At 46.4% G+C, this 21,198-nt stretch overlaps 1 protein-coding gene across 3 annotated transcripts in view; it reads right to left on the bottom strand.

Annotated features, from left to right (window-relative positions):
- CLCN3 (chloride voltage-gated channel 3) overlaps positions 1–21,198 on the bottom strand; it is a 124,102-nt gene that overhangs the window by 86,863 nt on the left and 16,041 nt on the right. The gene's annotated exons all lie outside the window — the stretch shown is intronic.

The raw sequence follows: 21,198 nt of genomic DNA, 5'->3' as shown, positions 1-21,198 counted from the left end.
CTCTTAAGCAAAGAAGAATTTCTTATTTATGGCTAATTCTCCCTCATCCCCCTTCCCAGGCCCTTCCTACTTCAATCTCAATTCTCCTTAACTATTCTACTCTGACGAAACACGATAGTAATCCAAATAGGCTCCCTTTGGACAGATACCTAGCCAATATTCATCTCTAAACAAGCATAAGGAAGATCAATGTCATAAACAATGTTAATATACTCGGGGTTGAGGGGTAAATGAAAAAGTAAGCTTCCTTAGCCACTAAGTCAGCTCAGTGTGGCCAACTATGTTATATAGTCTACTGTAATCCCAGTATCCCACCTGAGTCAGAGCTCAGAGTATAAAGGAAGTTTTAAAACAGATTTCTAAAAAGTCACCTTAATTGTAGTGCATAAAAGAGTGAGCCCTATTTAAGTAAATTCAGACTTAAGTCATACATAAGTCATAAAATACTGAAAGACTTTTATTAAGAGGTTGTAAACCAAAAATAGACACTAAGAACTGGTTTTACTGTAATATATATTACATATATATATTATATATATAATATACTGTAAGTCGATCAACATGAACTTCATTTTTTAACCACACATTCATAATCAAATAGGATGGCAAAGTGTATCCCTTTGCTAACACGGAGGAGTCTGCAAGTTCCAATGAATCACCTTTTTGCACACTATATAATATGGTAACATTGGTTATGAAAAAGAGGGATGGACCCACAAGATTTGCTTGTGTTTACTTCATAGTCATGCAGGTAGTGGCTAATTAGTCTGTACTTTCGATTTTGCCAAGATGTGAGCCAGTCGTTTCTATAGGCCTATCTGGGGGGAAAATGCCACTGAATCTTGATGACTGTCTCCCCTGCTTTTACTCAAAAACCCCCCAAAAACAAAACAAAAAAGAGCTTGGTTACTAACCTTTCTGTAACTGTTGTTCTTCAAGATATATAGCACATGTTCATTCCAATGTAGGCGTGTATGCACCCTGAGCACAGTTGCCAGAATTCTTTCCCCTAGTGGTATCTGTCGGGTTGGCTCCAATGCCCTCTGGTGCCACGCGCTCATGCTGCTGGTACAAAGGGCCCTGCTGACCCCGCTCCCCTTCAGTTTCTTCTTACTGACCGCCTCCGATAAGAGGGGGCAGATAGTGAGTTTTGAAATGGACATATGCAACACATCTCAAAGAACAAGTTATGGAAACATTGGTAACTGTTTCTTCTTCAAGTGCATGCACATGACCATTCCAATGTAGGTGGCTCACAATGAGTTGTACAGGAGGTAGGTTCAGAGTTCAAAGGCAAGGTGACTGCAAGACTGTGCGGCCAAAGCTGGCATTGTCTCTAGCCTGCTAGGTGATGGCATAGTGCATTGAGAATGTGTGCAGTGATGACCAGGTTGCTGCTCTGCAGATGTCCTGGGTAGGGACTTGTTCTGGGAAGGCAGTGGCGAAGGCCATAGTAGTTTAGCGCAGAATACCTGAAGGAAGATTGCTTCACTGTAGTGAAATTGTGAGACCACCTTTAGGAGGAATGAAAGGTATGGGCACAGCTGGACTTTATTCTTGAAGATGACCATATCTGGGGGCTCTGATGTGAAGGCCCAGATCTCTGAGACTCTTCTGGCCAAAGCAATGGCCACTAAGAAGGCGACTTTCCAGGAGAGGTGTAACAAGCATGCTCCTAGCAGTTCAAACAGTGGACCTGTAAGCTTTGACAAGACAAGGTTTAGATCCCACGGAGGAATGGGATCTCTAACCTGGGGTTACATCCTCTCCAGGCTTTTGAGAAAATGGATCCCCAGGTCGAATGAAAAAATGGATTGGTTGTGAACCTTGGTATGAAAGGCTGAGATGGCCACTAGGTGACCCCGGACTGAAGAGAGGGCCAGCCCCTGTTGTTTCAGCAGCAGAAGGTACTCCAAGATGAGCTGTAGAGAGGACTGCGTAGATGGCATTCCCCCTTGGGAGCACCAGATGGAGAACCACTCCCATTTGGCAAAGCAGGTGACCCTGGTGGAAGGCTTTCTACTGACCTCCTCCGAGCAAGACTGCTCCTCATGGAGCTTCCAGGCTGTCAGATGAAGAGACCTGAGATATGGGTGGAGCAGCCAACTGTCGTCTCAGGAGATAAAGTCCGGGTGTAGCAGAAGCCATAGTGGGGCTGCCACTGAAAGCCCTAAGAGAGAATATTGAACCAATGTTGCCTGGGCCACACAGAGGCTATGAGAATGACCTATGCTTGGTCCCACTTGATTTTCATTAGAACCTTGTGAATCAGCAGGGTAGGAGAAAATGCATAATATAGGTACTTTGTCCAACAGGAACACATCTGTGACCCGGACTGTGGCCTCACAGAGAGGAGAACTGATGGCATTTTCTGTTGTTGCGGGTAGCGAACAGGTCTATATGGGGAGTCCCACACTGGTGGGGGGGGGGGGGGGAAGATGTCCGGTCCCATGGTTAAAGATACGAGTCTGTCACGGAATCCGTGACTTTCTGTGACCTCTGTGACTTTTGCAACAGCTGGTGCTGGCTCAGGGGCTACCCAAGCAGCACAGCCCCTGGGCCACCAGCAGCAGCAGTTTGGGTGTGTGGGAGGGAGCTCAGGACTATGGGCAGGGGGTTGGAGAGTGCGGAGAGAGGCTTACCTTAGGGTGAGGGGCCCCCCTGCAGTTCCTAGGCGGTGGAGGAGCCGGTGGAGGAGCCAGTGGGGGTCTCTGAGCCGCACACTGCCCGCATCCACAGCCCCCACCCCCGGCTCCTATTGGCTGCGATTCCTGGTCAATGAGAGCTGCGGCAGCTGGCGCTTGTGGTGGGAGCAGAAGAGTCCCTGCCATGGCCCCTGCCTCTGCCGCCTAGGAGCCACAGGGATGAGGAGCCAGGTAGGAAGCCCCACCAATCTCCCTCCCCCAGTACCAGCAGAGGTCCCGGGCCACATCCCCCAGCACCTACAGTGCCCCAGGCCTCCACCCAGAGTACCCACTGCCCCAGCCAAAGTTTTAGTCAGGGTGGGTATTTTTAGTAAAAGTCATGGACAGGTCACGGGCCGTGAATTTTTGTTTACGGCCTGTGAAACTGTCCATGACTTTTACTAAAAATACCTGTGACAAATGTAGCCTTACTCATGGTGAGAGGAGAAAGACCTGCTGAGGTGATATGCCAGCTGGTTCTGCGTTTTCAGAAGGTAGGACACTTCTACACTGATGAGCTCCAATAGTCGGATTGCTTCTTGACACAGAGGGGAAGAAAGCGCACTGCCCTGTTTATGTAGAACATGGCCATTGTATTATCTATGAGAACCGATACAGTTCTGTTCATAATGTGGGGTAGAAACACTTGGCAGGCTGGGCAGACTGCCCTGAGCTCCCTGATGTTTATATGGAGGGAAAGTTCTTCTTGAAACCAGAGGCCCCGAGTCCTGAGGGACTCTAGGGGGCTCCCCAGCCGAGGGCTGTTGCTTTGGATACTAGAGACATCAGGAGTTAAGGCCTTGAGAAGGGTACCCCTGCATATACCGTGCGGTGGGTCAGCCACCACGTCAGTAAGTCAAGGACCTGAGCAGGCATCATGAGCACTGAGTCTAAGTGATGATGTGAGGAGAAGTATACCATGGCTAATCAGGTTTGGAAAGGTCTGAGATGTAGCCTTGCTTGATGCACTATGTAGGTCCATGAAGCCATGTGGCACAGAAGGCTTAGACTGTCATACAGTTGTGATTGGATGAGGCTGGAGGGACCATATCAGGGAGGTAATCAAACAAAAACTATCGCCTGGAAGTAGAACTCTCACATGGAGTCGAGAACTACACCAATGAACTATAACCTTTGGACTGGGATAAGAGTAGACTTCACCGCAAACTGGCTGGTGCGCTGTTCACCCACAGGAGGTGGCGCCCGTACCGGTGTCAGTAGGGCTTGCAGCCATACTGGAGTTGATGACACCTGATGCTGTAGTGCTGGCCCAACGCAAGCCTTGCTCTATCATGGTCCCCGTCTGCTTGCCTTTGGCACCGGGGATTGGCTGTTCTCTTGGTGTTTATGGTGCTTCTTCTTAGGCACTGGAGAAGAAGATCGGTGCTAGGATTCCTGACCTGTGGGAGGAGCACTTCACACTACGGCTGAAGTGCTTAGTGCCAAGTCCAAGTGTGGCTCCAAGGCAGGTCTTAAGGTTGCCTCCATGAGGAAGACCTTCAGTTTTGCTGCTCGGTCCTTTTTGGTGTAGGGTTTGAAGTCCCTACAGCTTTATCAATGGTCTTTTCTATGAGATTCCCCCATGCACTTCAGACAAATCGATTGCGAGTCACTCAAAGGCATAGACTTACCACAGGAAACGCAGGGCCTGGTAACAGAGGCATGCCCCGGCCCTGGGATGTGGACGACCCTGCTAACTAAGCGTGAAGGCACCCAAAAACTATTAAAAACTACCAAAGATTACCAACTACAATAACTATTTACACTAAAAAGAAAAGGAGTACTTGTGGCACCTTAGAGACTAACACATTTATTTGAGCATAAGCTTTCGTGAGCTACAGATGAAATGAGCTGTAGCTCACGAAAGCTTATGTTCAAATAAATTTGTTAGTCTCTAAGGTGCCACAAGTACTCCTTTTCTTTTTGCGAATACAGACTAACATGCTACTCTGAAACCTGTTATTTACATTAAAATAGTAGAAAAGTCACTAGGAGAAAATTGCCTGAGCAATGAGGAGTTCCAGCAAACATCATGGATGGTAAGAAGGAACTGAAGGGGATCAGGTCAGCAGCGCCCTTTATAGCAGTGGTATGAGTGTGGAGAACCAGAGAGTGCTGGAGTCGACCCAACGGATACCACTAGGGGAAACAATTCCGGCAACTGTGCTCAGGGCACACACACGCCTACATTGGAAAGGACATGTGCAAACATTTGAAGGAGGATACATATTTGCATTAGTCCCACTATCTTACTAGATCACACTAGCATACAGCATAGCTCACTATCAGAGATTACTATGGTAACTATACTTTGACATGCTTTACATTCAATGGTTTTGCTCAAAAGGAGGGATGTATATTTTTGTATGCCAAAGGTTAATGCAGCATACAATCTATCATAGCAAATAAACAACAAAAATATATCTGCATAATGGCTCGTTGGCACTGCCACAGTGTAAGAGAACTGGGTTTAAAAAGCTGGTGAAACTGAAACAGCATGGAAGATTGTGTGTGAGTGTGTGTGTGAGTGTGTGTGTGAGTGTGTGTGTGAGCGTGTGTGTGAGCGTGTGTGTGAGCGTGTGTGTGAGCGTGTGTGTGAGCGATAGACCCAGGCCAGTTAGGTACAACAGAGTAGCCCTATTGATCCACTGCTAAAGGATCCCCCCCCCCCCCAAGAGGGGGGTCCACAGGACCTGGAAACCAAATAATTACGGGGGACAACTAATGAAATAAATGGGGACAGGAGTGCAGTCAAAGGGTCAAAAGAAGGGAACCAGACAGGGACACCGAACAGAGAACCCCGGACAGTGCCCACTGCTCCTCGAAGGCATCAAGGGAGTCAGTGGACGCCGCCCAGAGGAACTCTGCCCACATACGTGAATGGACGGAGAATCGGAAATAGGCCCCACAGTCACAGGAGACTCCATCGGCCAACCTCCTCACCCTGGTTTTATAGATGGCCACTTTAGCCAAGGCTAGGAGGAGGTTGACCAGGAGGTCCTGTGACTTTATGAGGCCACGGATCGGGAGTGCATAGATAAGGAGGTGAAGGGAAAAATGCAACCAAAAACGTAACAAAATATTCATGAGGAGATAGAATAGCGGCTACAACCTGGCACACCCCAGGTAAACGTGCGCCAGGGTCTCCCTCACGCCACAAAAGGGGCAGGTGTCTGGCATAGGGGTGAAGCATGCCAAGTACATGCCCGTGCTCACAGCCCCGTGAAGGAGCAGCCAACTGATATCCCCGGTGGGCCTCGGGACCAGGGTGGAGTATAGGCTGGCCCACCGGGACTCCTCACCCTCTAGAGGTGGCAGAAGGTCCCGCCACTTTGTGTTGGGGCGGGACACGAGGGTGAGGACGTGAAGGGTGTGGAGCACGAGCATGTATAGATGTTTCCTTGGCGCGGTCTGGAAGCGGACCAGCTGCAGATTGTGCAGCCAGCTCACGGCGAAGGGGCGCGGGGGTCGGTCAAGTCCACAGGGCAGGGGCCCGATAAAAAGGTCCAGAGGGCCTGGGGTGCAGGGTAGGCGGGGCATGCCCTCTCTCAGGACCTGGTCGAGGTAAACCCGAGCGGCGGGCGGCAAAGCGGCCCTCACCTCCTGAAGTACGCGCCAGGGAGTACGAGGCCTGGAGAGCCCCATGTGCTGAGTGAGCATCAGGGGATCCAGCCAGTCTTCCCGGTCGTAGTCCAGGAGGTCTCCGACTCTGGTGACTTCTGCCAGGACCAAACTCTGGCGCACCGAGGGGGACTCCACCACCTGCACACGGAGCTGGGGGTTGTGTAGCAGGGGCTCCGCGAGAAGATCTACCCCCATGGTGGCCACCACGGGCCTGGTCACTGAGAACAGTTTCCAGGTCCAGAGAAGGTCCTGGTAGAAGATCGGGTCCTAAGAGGAAGACCTCTTGGATGGAGATAAAGGAGCTGCTGGTCGTATCAGAGCCCTTGGAAACGGCGCAGGAAGGCATGCACCAGTATGCTCCACGCCGGACTACCTGCACCATAAAGGAGCCTCTGCAGGGCCTGGAGGCGGAAGACATGGACCTGAGTGTGCAGACATTTCAGGCCCTGCCCTCCCTCCTCCAGGGGTAGATGGAGAATCCCTGCAGGGACCCAGTGCAGTCCTGACCAAAAGAACTCCAGAATCGATGTCCGGAGGGTGGCCAGGAAACCTGGGGCCGGTGTTGAGCCGGTACCAGAGCATGGACAGGACTAGTTGATTAAGCACCAGCGCTCTCCCTCGAAGGGAGAGGCACTGGAGTAGTCCTGTCCATTTCCGGACCCGCTCTATCACCCCGCCCTCTAAATTGTGCCAGTTTTCCGGCGGAGATGGATGCGTGGCAGAAAGGTAAACGCTGAGATAGAGCAGCGGACCCGCGCTCCACTGGATGGACTGAAGTGCGGGTGGGAGGGAGCTCGCCTGCCACCCGTCCCTGACCACCAGGTCAGAGCTCTTGACCCAGTTGACCAGGGCGGAGAAGGCTGCTGAACAGATGGCCTGACAAGTCTCCACCCGCACCAAGTCGCCCGGGTCCTGGACCATGAGGAGCACATCATCAGCATACGCCGACAGGACCAGCCGCAGCTCCGGCTCTTGCAGCACCAACCCCATCAACCTCCTACGGAGGAGACAGAGGAAGGGCTTGATCGCCAGAGCATACAGCTGGCCCAAGAGGGGGCACCCCTGCCTTACTCCTGGCCCAAAGCTGACCGGTTCAGTCAGGGTCCAGGTGAGCCTGACCACACACTCTGTGGAGGCATACAGCACCTGGAGAAAACCTTTTACCCTTTTACCCTCCCCCATGATGGCCCTCGCGGCCCAGAGGATTTGATGGAAGTCCCCCCATCGCTGAAGAGTGAGCTGCACCTTATTACGGGAGACACGGACATCTTCGAGGAACTCCTGCAGCTCTTCTCGCAGCATCTGGGGGGGGGGGGGCTGGGCTCACTGGCCCCCGGCTATCCTCCGGAGGGGCCTCTGACACAGCCCTATGGCCTACCGAGATGGGCAGGCAAGGGGCGGACCCCCGACGTGGCGCCCGATGGGCTGGTGCCACGTGGCCCGCCTCAAACCCCCGCTCAATTGGGGGCGGCGGAGGGAAAATAGCAGCCCCTGGTGATTTGGGACAGGGAAATACAGAGGCCGCTCCCTGGGGCTATCCTCTGAGATTGAGGAGGTGACGGCTCCAGGGGCAGCAATGGCATCACGGGAGGTGGAGGGGATAAGGATGGGGTTGGCATCAGGAGCAGGGAAGGGATCAAGAGTAGGGGCAGGGCAGGGGTCAGAAGCAGGGGCAGGATCCTAGGTCCCAGGAGCTAGGCGACTGGGAGGTGGCCCCTCTCAGTCGGGCTCAGGGATCTGGGAGGTGGGAAGGGGACCCCCAATGATGCCGAGCTCAGGCTCTATGGCCGGTGTAGTAGCGACAGCAGCGGGAGGTGGAGAGTCTTCAGTGGGGTCCCCACCTGGGAAGGAGGTCGGTCACTCCACACTTACGAGGGATACCCCATGGGGCTTGGGTCTCGGCCGCGTGGCACCGGCTGTCGCCTCAGTAGGCTTAGCAGCCATCAGCCAGGTGCCACCTGCGGCCAAGCAGATGGGGGAGCCCAGGGGCCCTCCGAGGTGGGAGCAGAAGCAGCAGTCAGGGAGAGGAAGCACGGGGAAAGAGGGGCCGGGGTGAGGTCACTTAGATCGAGGCCCGCTGGCAGAGGATCATCCTCCCCCTGGGAGACTGGGGTCAGACCCAGGGCCTCGATCTCCTCATAAATGGAGGGGAGATGGTCTTCCACCACCCTGGGGTTCTCCCCGCCAGCACCCGAAGCGACGGTCACCTCGGGGCTCACAGAGGCTTCAGATGGTAATGGGGCAGGAGGGGCTCCATCGGGGGCCTCGGAGGGAAGGGATTCTGGTGGAGGGTCAGTACTGCCCTCCAGTGCTGCCACATCTTCCCCAGCCAGTACCGGTGGATGGAACGCACCCATGGGCAAAGCGGAAGGCTCGGCATTAGTGCACCCCTTCCTGGTCTTCCGGGGAGCCTCCGCATTGGATGGGAAGAGCGGAGCTCGAGCCTTCCACTTGCCCCGCTTCCCCTATACTAATGCCCAGCCCTCCTTGGCATCATCTGGGGGCTGGCTAGCAAGGGGTTGGGTCGGGGGGCAGGGGCGATGGCTCAGGGACTCGGGGAGGTAACAGTGGGGCAGCACAGGGGAGGGAAGATTCTCCCTGGGACAGGCCCTCTCCTATGCCCAGCAATATCCCCACCACATCCTCCTCCACAGGCCCCGCCAGATTGCAAGCAGAGGAGGTGGGGCTCTCCCGCTCATCTGGGCATGCTGGGGGAGGTGCCCCATGGGCCCGAGCGGGAGCAGTGGTGGGGCAGGAAGGAGGAGGGGCAGCTCCGGGCACTGGGAGCGCAATGACGGGGCTGGCACGCTGCTGGGGCTTTGGGGTCCCAGATGCCCCTCTTTGCTGGGCCAGGAGGCAGTCCCTCTGGACGTGCCCCATTGCCCGGCAGAGGTAGCACCGGGCCTCCCTCATAGAATAATGCATCCGGTAGGGGACCAAGAATGACCCCTCGAGCACCTCTCCATCATGCGCTGCCGGCGGCAGTTGAAGCTGCACTTGCCAGCGGAACGAGAGAACATGGCAGGGATTGGGGTCTTTGCAGCCTAGTGGGAGAGGGCTCACAACAGAAATGGGTTTCCCCAGGGTAGAGAGGACGGGTAATAGCGCGGCATTGGGAAGGAAGGGAGGGACGGAGGTCAGGACCAGTTGGACGCCCCGGTCTTCCAGTGGTTCCAGGGGGACGAACACCCCCCCCCCCACCGCCAGGGGCTTCTCCAGTGCCTCCTGGGCAGCGGCAGGGGGACAAACACCCCCCCCCCCACGCCGCCTTCCTGGGCGGCGGCCTCTGATACTAAGAACACGACCTTTCCGTACATTTTGGAGGAAGCCACAATGGCCTTGGGCACCACCACCCTCACCAACGCCCGCACACAGGTCTCCACATGGGGCAAGGCAGGCACTAGGAGGACACCGTGCTTCCTGATCAAGGTGGGGAAGGGGCCCCGGCCGCTACAGATGGTAGCAGAGGCGGTGGGCGGGAGAAATGATGTAGTGACAGGCGGGGGGGGGGGGGGGGGCTGCCACCACCTGGGCGTACGTCCTGGTGGCTGGGGGAGGGGCACCTGCAGAGCTGGTGGAAGGAACAGCGCGGAGGGACACTCTGGCCGGTGGCGGGGCTGTGGCAGTGGGGGCAGCCCCTGCCATGGAGGGCTTGGTCTTTTTAGCGGGGCCCTTACCCTTCTTTTTACCCTGACTCGTCCCACTGGCTGAGGGGGCTTCCCCAGAGTCGGAGGGGGCAAGGGACGTGGCAGCAGCAGAGGTCACCCCAGTGTCCGCCGGTGCCCCAGCGGTAGCAGTAGCAAGTGGTTCGGCTGCGGCAGTGGAGGCAGAGGCTCGGGGGGGGGGGTGATGGGGCAGCAGGTGGGGGAGAGGTAGTGGGGTCTGCCAAAGGGGCCCCACTCACCGTGTGTCCTGCCATAAGAAGCAGGAAGGGAAGGGGAAAAACACCAGAGGGAGGAGGGGAAGGGGAAGCAAGTTGACCACTCCTCCCCGCTAGGCTGCAGGCAGGGGAGGAGGGTTCCAAAAGGGGTGGGGGCAATCAAGGGCTAAGGGTCAGTCACCGACACGGGGTGGGAGTCTGGCTCCTCTAGCTGCACTAGGGGAGGGGGGAATACAACAGCAAAAAAGGGGTTCAAACTAAAATGGGGAGAGGCACAAGCGCATGGGAGGAAGCATGGGCACACTGAGCAAGGGGCTAACCAGGGCAGGGGGACCACCGGGGGGAGAACTAGGCTGGAGGTAGGACAGGGAACCAAGGGGCTAGCTTCAGAGGCTGGGATGGGGAAAACAAACAAAAGCTGCAGAGAGAAAGGGCAGGGCAGGCAAACAAACTGAAGCTAGTAAGGGGGGCTGGGGCAAAGGGGAGGGGCAAAAGGCTGCAAGGGGCAAATGGGGCAGTTAGCAAGGGGCAAAGCTGGGGGTGGGGGGTCAGTCCCAGGGCAGGGCATATGCATCCACGTGCACTTGCACAAAAGCAGCTGACTGCTGCTTCTGGCCCAAATGGTGGTGAAAGGGCGTGGCAAGCCAGGTGAGCAGCTGAGTCCCAGAGGCAGGAGCTGAAAGCAGATGGTAAGTGTCCACTGGGGGTGGTGGAAGGGGCAGCGATGGTGGTGGTGTTGTTGGTAAAGGGGGACACACAGATGGACTAGGGGGCAGACTCCACACCACACTCCCTGTATCCCCACACAGTCAAAACCCCCACCACAAGAGCACAGTTCAAAAGTTACTCAGTCTTAAGGCCCCCTCCACAGTGGTCTGCAGAGTCCCTATGCGCTCCCACAGCAGCAGATGTAATGTTTAAGAAAAGTTTTGTAAATGAGTTTCAATAGTTCATGGATTAGGGACCCAATCTTACGGGGTTCCAGGAGCTTCTGTATAGATTATTTAGGTTAATCTTTCCATCTACCCAATGGGACTCAGTCTAGAAGTTACAATCAGAGATGCTTAGTTTGAAGTTCTCAAACCGTGGACTTGTGTTCCAGAGGTAACATGCTTGTTAACAGCAAAATTGTTTATAAATATAGAGGTGAGAAATAACAGACCAACTCTATTGTCCCTCTGCAAATTTGTGTACAGAGTCAATCCTTTACTTCTCTAAAAGTGCAAAGTTTCAAAAAGTTCAATGACTAGAAGATTGTTGGGGGCAGAATAGATCTGGACAAGGAGGAGAAGCAAGGGACGTGTGCTTGTTTTGTTAAATTATGTGCTTACTACTGAAGGAAAAAAAATCCAGAATACATAATGGTATTGTTTTAACTAAAACAATACCATTTAAATGTCTGTCTGATGATGTTCTCCAAATACAGCATGGAAAGAAAATCCTCCAAATATTAATGATTAGCCTGTTGATCTGGAGATCTTTCACCTCCCTAGGACTTCATAAATAGCTGCTTCAATTACCTTTGGTCAATGAAATAACCAAACAATCATTTTTCTGATATAGCTTTAAAACTGAAAAGTTTTCAAAATAAATCGCTGTTTGAAAATGTATAGTGTACCTTCTAAAAATGAAACCTACATCTGAGTTGTGAAGAATATGTATTAAGGTTATAACCAACAAGAATGCACTTTTATGTAGAAAACATGATTAAATCGAGTCTTCCTTGACTAGTGACTTAAATCAATTTGAATCAAATCCACCCTGTCACTAGGCTCATTTAGCCTGACCTCTTGCTTTGCACAGCCTATTGAATCTTACCTGTAACTTCTGCATCAAGCTCCTCATTTCTTTTCCAACTATTGCATATTTTTGAGAGATCCTGTCTTGATTTAAATACTGCAAGCGATGAATCTACCACACCTCTAGGTATATTTGTTTCAAATGTGTACCTTTATTTTTTGTTCTGAGTTTATCAACTCTCAGCTTCATAGATTCCATTGTGAGAAGGGATCACTGTGATCATTTACTCTGATCTCCTATATAGTACAGGGCACAGAACTTCCCCAAAATAAATCCTGTTACAACTATAGCATCTCTTGAAAAGCATCCAATTTTGATTTAAAAATTCCTGGTGAAAGATCCTATCGCAGCCTTTGTTAAATTGTTCCACTGGTTAATTACCCTCACCATTAAAAGGTTAAACTTTTATTTCCATTAAAAGTTTACCTTATTTCCACTCTGAAAGTCTAACTTCAACTTCCACCCATGGATCTTGTCATACCTTTGCCTGTTACAGAAGATCCTACCATCAATTACTCATTACGCGTATTTCTCTGTTAGACTAAAGAACCATCTACTTTCAGAAATTTCTTCCCCACAGAGGTACGCAGACACCATGATCAAGTTATCTCTTAACATTCTCTTGGATGAACTGAACAGATTGAGCTTCTTAAGTCTCACTGTATGGCATGTTCTCCAGACCTCATTCTTCTGTATTTGTTCTGAACCCATTCAAATTTTTCTACATTCTTTTTGATGTATGGACACCAGAACCAGATATAGTAACGATCTTATATAGAAAGGTAATACCACCACCCTAACCCTAGTTAATATTCCCTTGCTTACACAGCCAAGGATTACATTAACCCTCTTAGCTACTGCATCGCACTGGAGCTCATTTTCAATTGGCTATCTACTGTGACTCCTCAATCTTTTCCAGTGTTAGTGCATTCTAGGATACTCCCTGTGACCTACATTCTTCGTTCCCTCATGGGTTTTTTATTAGAGCCAAATACAAGATCATACATGTTGCTCAAATCAGCCCACCTTACCAAGTGATCTAGATTGCCTGTACAAGTAACTTGCCCCCATCATTATTTACTTCTCTTACAATTTGTATCATCTGCAAATTTTTCCAACACTGATTTTATATTTTTTCCAGATCATTGATAAAGATATTGAACAGCATTGGGCCAAGACAGATTGCCACAGGATCCCATTAGAAATACTCCCATCAGATGACAATTCACCATTCACAATTATTACTTGTGCTGTATCAGATAACCTGTTTCTAATCCATTCAATATGGACTTCACTGATTTTTGTAGAGCACTTTTTTTAATGCCATACAGGAATACGTATATTATGTCAGTTACCTTTAACAACCAACCTTGTGATCTGATCAAAAAGCTACATCAAGTTTGATGTCTATTAATGATCCATTAAACCATGCTGAATGGCATTAATTATGCTTCCATTCTTTAATTTTTCCACTGATTCACATATTAGCCTTCCCATTACTTTATGTAGAACTGATGTCAGCTAAGACCTATAGTTACCCAGGTCATTCCATTTACTCTTTTTAAATACTGGGAAAATTAACTTTTCCCCTCCTACTCTTCTGGAATTTCCTCAGTGTTTCAAGATGTTTAAAATAAACAATAGTTGACAAAGCTTCTCTGCAAAGGTTTTTTTAAAATACTCTTGTGTACAAATTACTGCTGCCACCACCAAGCATCTAACAAATATACAATTGGGAAAGAGCCCGCTTGGAAACGTCTTTCCTCCCAAACCCTACACCCCCTTTCCTGGGGAAGGCTTGAAAAAAATCCTCACCAATTTGCATAGGTGAACACAGACCCAAACCCTTGGATCTTAAGAACAGTGAAAAAGCAATCAGGTTCTTAAAAGAAGAATTTTAATAGAAGTAAAAGAATCACCTCTGTAAAATCAGGATGGTAAATACCTTACAGGGTAATGAGATTCAAAACATAGAGAATCCCTCTAGACCAAACCTTAAGTTACAAAAAGACACAAACAGGAATATACATTCCATTCAGCACAGCTTTTTATCATCCATTTAAACAAAACAGATTCTAACACATCTAGCTAGATTACTTACTAAGTTCTAAGACTCCATTCCTTTTCTGTTCCCAGCAAAAGCATCACACAGACAGCACCTTTGTTTCTCCCCCCTCCAGCTTTTGAAAGTATCTTGTCTCCTCATTGGTCATTTTGGTCAGGTGCCAGCGAGAGGTTATCCTAGCTTCTTAACCCTTTACAGGTGAAAGGGTTTTTCCTCTGGCCAGGAGGGATTTAAAGGTGTTTACCTTCCCTTTATATTTGACAACTCCCTCCACATGCTGAGAGAGTTACACAGCCATTTTTCCTGAGGCACATGTTGTACAGGCTTTGCAGAGTTCACTCAGCCACCTATACACACAGAAACAGTAGATCCCCAAAATGGAGGCAGAAGGTGGAAGTTAAAGGGTAGATATTCCAGGAAGCCCTATTCTCAGCAGGGTAAGATATAAGCCTCTGACACAAACTATCAAAATCAGAATAAAAGAATGAGGGACTCAGGCTACACCAATTTTTCCTGAATATTCTAATGAGAGGTGAGGGGCGGGAGAAGAGACCACAAACCACACACATAAGGAAGTTTAGTTACTGATTAGCGCAGCCCTTACTTGTTTTGTACCTACGTGGAGAAGATCAGGCATAACTAGATATCTAGACCTGAGGAAGAGCTCTGTGTAAGCTCAGAAGCTTGTCTCTTTAACAGAAGTTGATTCAATAAAAGGTATTGCCTCACCCCACCTTGTCCCCCTAGAGATAACTAGGTTATGCATTCAGTTTCCACTAGAAAGTCTTTGATTGCCGATTTCTGTAAAGCACAGGACCAAAGACATCTTTCTTTTCTAAATTGTTGCCATTCTTATTCAAAACCTACAGATGAAAGGTCAAGCAGCAGGAAAGATTTACTGATTATCTGAGTCAGCTAATAGGTCTCTCTACAGAGTGATGTGGACTACAGCCTCAGGAGAATGAGAGTCCTGCTTATGCCAACATCCATTCCTATAAACTCCATAGCAAAGGTTCCCAGGATTGCTCAATACCTGTGTCCTCCATATAAGGGTATACAAAAAGAAAGCTAAACTGATACAGGGAAACTGGCCCTTTCTTGGAAAATAAAAAATGTTTTAGAAAACAAGAAGTTCACAAATTGCACAGCAGTGCTCAAATTAATATTCACTCAGGTCTTTGACAATTTCAGCTCTGTATTTTGTGTTTTTGGTTTGGTTTTGTTTTTTGCCGCTGTGCAGCCTATCTACAAACTTTAATAATAAAGCTCAGCACAGCTGAATAAAATGGCAGCTTATTTCCCCAAGCCACCAAAAATGCAAAACTTGGCAAAGGCAGTAACTAGTCAGCACAACTGAATACAACAGATTGGGTATTACAGCTAAAAACTACTGAAAGTTAAGAGTGGCAGCTATGATGCAGACCTCTTTCCCCTCATTGCAGCGCACATTCCCTCCAAAGCCTATAAGGGACCTCCCTCTGAGAGAAGCTTTCAGATGAAAGAAGGCTAAAACAGACAATGTTTAGAATATCTCTGATATAAACATGAACATTTTAATTGTGTACACACACTTCAGTAAAAGATGAATTATAGATATTTGCTGAAAATCTGGAAAATAGCAGGATTCTAAGGGAATGTCTACACTGCAATTGGAAGTGCAACTGCAATGCAGCATGTGTAGACACAGATTAAAGCTAGCTTTAATCTATTTAGTTCAGGTATCAATAGCAGTGAAGCCACCACAGCATAGGCCTCAGTCTGGGCTATATAAAGATCCTGCATATATAATCACATTCATTCTTCACCCTGAAATCCATGCTTTGGTGCCTTCACTGTTATTGATTCCCATACTAGCTTTAATCTAGCTAGCTTGGAATGCAGTCAAACCTCCCATAACTGTGCAGACATATCTTAAAAGTTAAGATTCTTACCAGTTAAAATGAATGTTCTTAACACCATATTTGCTTGGTAACAAATGCACTAATTGAAGTGGTCAAGCAATTTCAGTTACGACCCTGGGATCTGACATCATCGTAACTTTGCAACAGTAAAACTGAATTTTCCATAAAAAAACATCTAGACAGAATTCCCAACCAGTTCTACTTATCCAATCAAGGAGCTGCCTGGATTAAACAGACATCCTTTCCACTGTATTAAACACAGAAGGGAACCGTATAAAGAGCTGTAATAGTTTAGTACCTCACCCAAGATAGTCAGTGTCAATGGGAAAAAGTGGAGTAGTCGTCAACATACATGGGAGGTAAACAAAGCATCCTCCTTTCCCCTTACCAACACAGCCAGCTGCATCATTACTCCAGTCAGGCGATGCAGGAACACTTACTGTTCCCCCAGCTCTTACCAGATACCAAGAAAATGCTCTTTAAGGCTTGATTCTGCTTCCTTTACTCACGCTGAGCAGCATCAGCGATTTCAGCAGAACTGATTGCAAAGTTAGGTTCTACTAAATGTGAAAAGGGTGGCAGAATTGCATTTGTATTTATCTGAGTCAGAGACATGAAGAATGTAGGACTCGGTCTGATTAAAACAAGTAAATGATCTGGCATACAGTGGTAATGCTGTGCTACTGTAATGTTAGGAGTCATATGATTTGGAGCACAACTTCCAGGATACATGGCAGGGCCCATGTGTTTTGCCTAACATTTGAGAAGAGTTAAGGGAGGCTAGAGTATTCCCTTGTGCGTTGGAGTTATTTGCATTCACAGCTTCTGTTTCTTCAAGGGGTGAGTTGACTGAAATTTTGTATTTTGTTTTATAGTTTTAAATAATTGGCAGGGCACTAAGTTTGTGTATGGACACTTTTTATAGCTCAAACTAAGAGGGAAAAAAAGTTCTTAAAGCCTTCTCCAGACATATGAGCCACTGAAAACTCCTATGTCAAGTTGCTCAAAAGAACAAGTAGATATGAGTGGTACATCGTGTAACATCATAAGAAAACACATCACTGTTATGTACGACATCCAGTAAGGACAATAGCTGTAACAATATTGAATTGTATTAAACAGTAAATTGTTTAAATGTTTTAAGAGATTATAATTCTAAGCCTTGACATATCAAATTAAACCTAAATCCAATACAAAACAGATTTTTAAAAGAAATGTTGTTAGAATTTAACAAAATGAAGTCCAATTTAAATCATTTTTAATTTTTTCAAAAAATTTTTATCCACCTTGTTGACTGCCACTAGTAACAGGAAATTGCCACCTGTCATTTGCACTTGATGACAAAAAACATCAAGACAACTTTTCATACCATTTACACCATTTGGTAAAGGGGGAATACAGCTGTGTTCCCCATATAATTTGACTTGACTTGTTCTAAAACACACATTATGAAAATATCAGGCAACCTTCAGCATAGAAGAGGAGACTTCTGTTACTACTTTAAAAGTGAATTAAAAAAAATAAAACCATTACAGATCCATTAAGTTCTACTTAAAAGAAATGAGAGCCTCCTGCAGAAAAAAGGGATGTGCAATAAGACAGCATTTAAGAATACACTCTAGATTGGAAAATTATATAGGGAAGTTCAGAAATAAATAAGAAAAGTTTACCTTTGTGGTATAATGCACACAATTAAATATCCACAAAACATGAAATGTAATCTGGTATTTTTCACGTTATAACTTTAAGCAGAAGCTAGTACACAGACCTAAGTTATTGATTCCATATTGCATTCTCTTAAAACTACATTTCTCTCAGACATGAAACGTACTGAACTTAAAGGCTAAAGGGCATAGAATAGTGAAAAATATTGAATGGTACATACCAATATAGAATTGGAATTTTACCTCTATATTGAACTTTGTCCTCTTGAAAGCAGTTACCACTAAATACTCATCTCTGAGGGCACTTATGCACTCACTCAGCATTTAAAATTCTGAAAAAGCCACTAGCCTACTTATAACTGAACTTGTGCTCCAAATCATATGACTCCTAATGTTAGTAGAACTGTAGTGCCATTATAGTTAAGGAGAAGTTACACTTTGAAAATTTTCAGAAGTGCTAAAGTTACTTAAGAGCCAAAGGCCCACTTTCAAAACTGACTTCGGCATTTGGGATTGTAAATCTTTCTGAAAGTCAATAGAACTTGGTCTTGTTTAAATACACAAATTGTACTACTTTAACTATATTAGTTTAGTTAAGAGCACGACCCAATTAGCATAGATAATCATCTCAGCCTAAGAGTGCTTATACCTATATACTGAATTCCTGTACAGCCGGGGTTCCCAAACTTGGTTCGTGGCTTGCTCAGGGTAAGCCCCTGGTGAGCTGAGAGACACTTTGTTTACCTGAGCATCCACGGGTAGGGCTGCTCACAGCTCCCAGTGGCCGTGGTTCGCTGTTCCTAGCCAATGGGAGCTGCGGCGCTTACCCTGAACAGGCCGCAAACCAAATTTGGGAACCCCTACTGTACAAGAAGAGGAATTAGCCATACTGGTATAAGACACCTATACCATTATAACTGCATTCACATGAGTGATAATACCAACACAAAAATATGTTTACACCAATCGATAGGCTCCTTTGGAAATTCTACCTTCTCTTACCTATCTGATATGGGAGTCAGTAGCTTCGCAGGGTCAAAATAAATGTGGTTAAAACTCAGCACACACATTCTCATCTTGGAAATTTGTAAACAAGAAAGTTTCCACCTACTTGGCTATTTAAATCCAGTGAGGGGGAAGGGGAGAGAAGATTCCCTCACAACCCCACAAAACTAACTTAAAAAATTAAGTTCCTTTGAATCCTTCATAAATAAATATGCATGAAATCTCACTAATCAAATTGTTTAGGTTTTATGCTCTAACAGTAGGATATGGGTAAAATCCACAAAGCAACAGTTCCTCTGGCTAAGTCAGATTAGAGATACACACACACAAGGCATAATCCCTATGGCTTGAAATGAATCTTAAAGGGTGTACTACCAAGTGGGGGAAAAAACCCTTGTAAGTTTAATATACTGTGTAAGACCCATATAGAAACTCGAAACCCTCTGCATCAACTAGCTGGAAATCTTTATTCAGTGTCAGCTTTAAGAAACAGACAAGGTTGGTGAGATTATATGTTCTAATTGATCAATTTCTGTTTAAGAAATGGCATATAAACCAACAGCACTTATCCTTTTTACTTTCTTAGTTTCACAAGTACCATTAATGATGGTGAAAAATCTGAGAATAAGGTTAATTGGTTAATTTGAACTCCCTCTTGGCAGATGGATGCCTATGCAGCAATGAAATTAACAGTGGCTATTTAGAAACTATATATGTTTTGATAGTGAAATGTAACATTTTTTAAGTAATTGAATTCCTACCAGATAATTATACAATGTAACATGCCTTTTTTAAAAAGTTATATTAATGAACAACCACCCTACCGGCAAATCCTGATGTAAAAAGTAACGGCTAAATTCATTTAAACGGAAGTTAACTGCTAGAGACACATTTGTAATGATATATGTTTAGTGATTCTGAAAGCAACAATAGGAGATTCAGCCAGCTTTCCAAAAAAAAAATTTGAAACTAAACCCAGACATTTCACTTTTAGTGTTAATGAGGTATGAATTCAGAAATTGTAAACATGCTTGACTTGTGACTGAGGCAACTTCCTGTTCAAGAGGCATTTTGCTTTCCCCACCATAAGGCTGAATCAGGTAGATGGCAAGTATTGTCTTCAGACATCTTGTGGATACGTAGGGGACCTCTAAAAATGGAAAGGGCGAATGTGGCAGGAGGCCTGGGATGACCATCTTTTAAAGAGCAGAACTTCAGGGGTTGCTATCCAAGAGGTAAAATGGATATTTTATAGGGACAGAATGAGAGCAGCCCAGAGAGATCATGGAATGGAATTCAATGGAATGTTGTTAGAAATGATCAATTAAAAGGCTTTTGAGAGACTACTTCCCTGAAGGCAATTCTTTAAACATATGCACAAAGAATTAGTTTGTCAAGTTCTTGGTCTCTTGGTATTAACACAACAATTGAAAAATTTAACTTACCCACATGCCTGTAGAACACACATGTTCATTTTTTTGGTGAGAAAAAAAAATACTGAGATTGGTTTTTAATTGCCATCAATCATGGAGGGGGGGGGGGGAATTCTCCATGTATTGGCAAGTTTCCATAACAATTTTGCAAAGTTATTGTTTCACATAATATCCAGAATTTGCTATGTCTGAGGACATAGCAAAGAAAAGTGTACATCAAACTACTCCCCATTATGGAAGACAACTCAACTGAAAAGTCTGTGGGGAAAATTATTAAATATTCATTTCAATTTGATTTTCTGATGGTAAAAATTCAGTACATTTACTCATTCTTAAATTTATTGCTTCTGCTGCTTGCTTTGCAGAAAGCCTCTTACCATTTTGGATATAAACTTAGACAGAGAAAAAAATCAGAAAGGGAGACTTCTAGAAAGAAAACCTAGATTTGTTAGTTCATTTTCACTCACTGGTTCTGTAAAGTTAGTGGGAAACAAACGGAAGTCATTTGACATTTACAAAAGCGACAGCTGATAAGAGAATCTCAGAAGTGTTATAGTAAAAATAAAGAGTGCTAAGAGAAGATCTGTCTTTTATTGAATGAATAAAGTTAATGTCGAGACCAACAGAAAAATCCACTGAGAGAATAAAGATTGAGAGGATCTTACAGGAAAAGAACCTGGGTATGATAGGATCCTTTAAGGAGAATGGGTATTTGAAATACAAGTTTTAACTGGTGGTATGTCAAGACATTTGGACACCGCAATCACCATATTAGTACTTTTACATACTATTAAGGTGGCTGAAACTGTCCAAAACTAAGATAGAGAAGTGACTTTAAATTATGCAATTTTGACAGCTACTGTAGCATATCAGGGTTTTTTTAGATTAACAACTAAAGGACAATTAAGTTTTAGACATTACCCATTCAACCTGTTGTTGTCAAAGAAATAACATTTTACAGATGCTGCATATAGAAAATGAATTTCCTGATTGTGACTAAGGTGTCAACCATAAAAATGGATTAAAGTAGTATTCATTTCTTCAAGTATTTCTTCCACAGAAAAGTAAGTTTTCAAATAAGCATAGGTTTGCATTTTATTACACATCCACCTGAAATTTGGAAGTCCACACATGTTAAACAG

This window comes from Natator depressus, chromosome 4 (genome assembly GCF_965152275.1).
Source record: "Natator depressus isolate rNatDep1 chromosome 4, rNatDep2.hap1, whole genome shotgun sequence".
NCBI classification, from domain to species: domain Eukaryota; kingdom Metazoa; phylum Chordata; order Testudines; family Cheloniidae; genus Natator; species Natator depressus.
The sequence above is the reverse complement of the archived record's forward strand: the minus strand, read 5'-3'. Positions and strand labels throughout refer to the sequence as shown.